This window comes from Scardinius erythrophthalmus (assembly GCF_964197995.2).
Source record: "Scardinius erythrophthalmus genome assembly, chromosome: 1".
NCBI classification, from domain to species: Eukaryota; Metazoa; Chordata; class Actinopteri; order Cypriniformes; family Leuciscidae; genus Scardinius; species Scardinius erythrophthalmus.
Window position 1 is genome coordinate 9553640 of NC_138221.1, and position 2526 is coordinate 9556165.

Here is a 2526-nt window from a genome sequence, read left to right on the forward strand (position 1 = left end):
GCGAAGGAAGCTCTGGGCTGGACGGGACCAGCGGCGAAGAGGGCTCTGAGCTGGTCGGGACCAGCGGCGAAGGAAGCTCTGGGCTGGACGGGACCAGCGGCGAAGAGGGCTCTGAGCTGGGCAGGACCAGCGGCGAAGGAAGCTCTGGGCTGGACGGGACCAGTGGCGAAGAGGGCTTTGCGCTGGGCAGGACCAGCGGTGAAGGAAGCTCTGAGCTGGCCGGGACCAGCGGCAAAGATGGCTCTGAGCTGGGCGGGACCAGCGGCGAAGGAAGCTCTGGCTGGACGGGACCAGTGGCGAAGAGGGCTTTGAGCTGGGCAGGACCAGCGGTGAAGAGAGGTTTGGCTCTGGCTCGGGGGGCATGACACTCACAGACTCTGGCTCGGCAGGCATGACGCTCTCAGTCTCAGGCTCGGCTGGACTGGCGTGAAGCTCTGGCTCGGCAGAAGTGACGTGAACAGTCTCTGGATCGGCAGAAGTGACGTGAACAGTCTCTGGATCGGCAGAAGTGACGTGAACAGTCTCTGGATCGGCAGACGTGACGTGAACAGTCTCTGGATCGGCAGACGTGACGTGATGCGTAGGCTCGACAGGACGAAACCTTGGAACGATGGCCCTCTTGGCAGCACGTGCAGACATAAGCGGGGGATCAGCCATGCTGGAAAACCGGTCCAGTACATCCATAGACCGATCCAGTGGCTGGCTTGATGGTTGGCAAGACGTGACGATTCCCAGGCCGGGCGGACGAGACGTGAACTGACTCTGGCTGGGCAGACGGGACATGGAGCTGTGAAGACTCTGGACTGGACGCGACCAGCGGTGAGGGCTCTGGGGGTACTGTGAGCTTGCAGGGTGTTTCATCAGCCAAGCCCACAGTAAATGCCGAACCGCTCAAGGAGAGGGCCAGGTCGACATACCCTTCTAGGGTCCAGCCGGTATAGTCCTCCGGCATCAATTGAGCAACGTCATCATCCAGCCCGCTCCAAAACAGGTCCATGAGCTGGGTGTCATCTAACGCTCCCAGATGACAGCAAGACAAAAAGTCCCTTGCATACCTCTCAATAGGCTGGCCATCTTGGAACATCGAAGAAAGGAATTTCCTCAGGGCCTGGTTGCTAACAACTGCTGGATCCATTTTGTGGTGAGTTCTTCTGTTATGATGCAGAAGCAGGAAGCAGGAAGCAGGATCCAAATGCAGCAGTGTTTTATTAAATAAACTTGAATTAAGACAAAGACTAAGACTCCGGGACGGGACGGGGCAGACAACATGCAACATTACAACATCAAGAACTCACAAAGACTGAACTAGACACAGGGCTTAAATACAAAGGCAAACAAGCTAAACAAGATAACAAGGGGGCGTGGCTAATCAGAGACACCTGGGAAGACTAATCAACATAACGGGAGACAGCTAAACATGAAAAGACAGGGGAACACATGACAGACAAGAACAAGACACAAACCCACACCTTGACAGTCAGCCCCCCAGTTCACAAGCACTTCACCATTCCACAATAATTTTATTTTATTTTGATTATATATGCCTACATGAGCCTTGCCTATGAACTCGTAGGATTAGGACTGAGGCTAAAGTTTATGTGAATAAGGCTGCATTTGTAGATCAAAGCAGATTCATAAGAACTGTTTCTGTATTAGTCCCATTAATTAGTTAATTAGTCCCATTTATTATTATTTTTTTCATAAATTCATTCATACAGTTGTTTGTTCATACATTGGGTAAGAACTACATCAACACTAACACATGAATTATGAGGATTAATTGTATTGCTTTGTGGTTTACAGAGCACAAAGAGATTTATTAAATGAAACAATAAAAAAATGGATGTGTCTTCTGGGGCAGAAAGGCAGCTTTTCCACCTTTTGACCACAAGATGTCGTTAGTGTGCAATGTGTTGAAAAGCTTCGAGTAATAATCCATTTTATGATACAGTCGAGGGGGAAAGCCCCAGTGCTTCACAAAGCTTCATTTCACCATCACTACTTAGGGGCAACATTAAATACAGAATAAATAAACGGATCTATTTTCTCAGGGCTGGAGAGAGTAAAGCAGAACATTATAATCCATGTGTAGAAACTCTTCCTGAAGACATTTAATATCCGCTTTACAGACGCTCATGAAGTGTGTGCAAATACTTTCTGTTTCACCAAACTGGAGCTGACGTTAATCATTTCAAAATACCTTAAAAACTGTTTTAGAATTAATTTTCTACAAGTTAGTCATGGATAGTGGAAACCTTTTCAGTAACAAAACATTTATTTCACTAATAATGTAATAATTGTTTTTCAAGATTTTAACGGCATGTGGGAAACTGCTAAAATAAAGAAGTGAGACTAACAGTAATTCTCTCGTGTGCAAAAGTAGCCAATAAACTGTTCAGAGCAGATGTGTGTGAGACAGTGTGTTCACTCATTTGATGAGAGGAAGTGAATTACCAGAGGAGGAGCTGATGATGTTTAAAGGAAGAGCTGTAACTATATATAATGAAGAGAAAGACTGACAGAAAC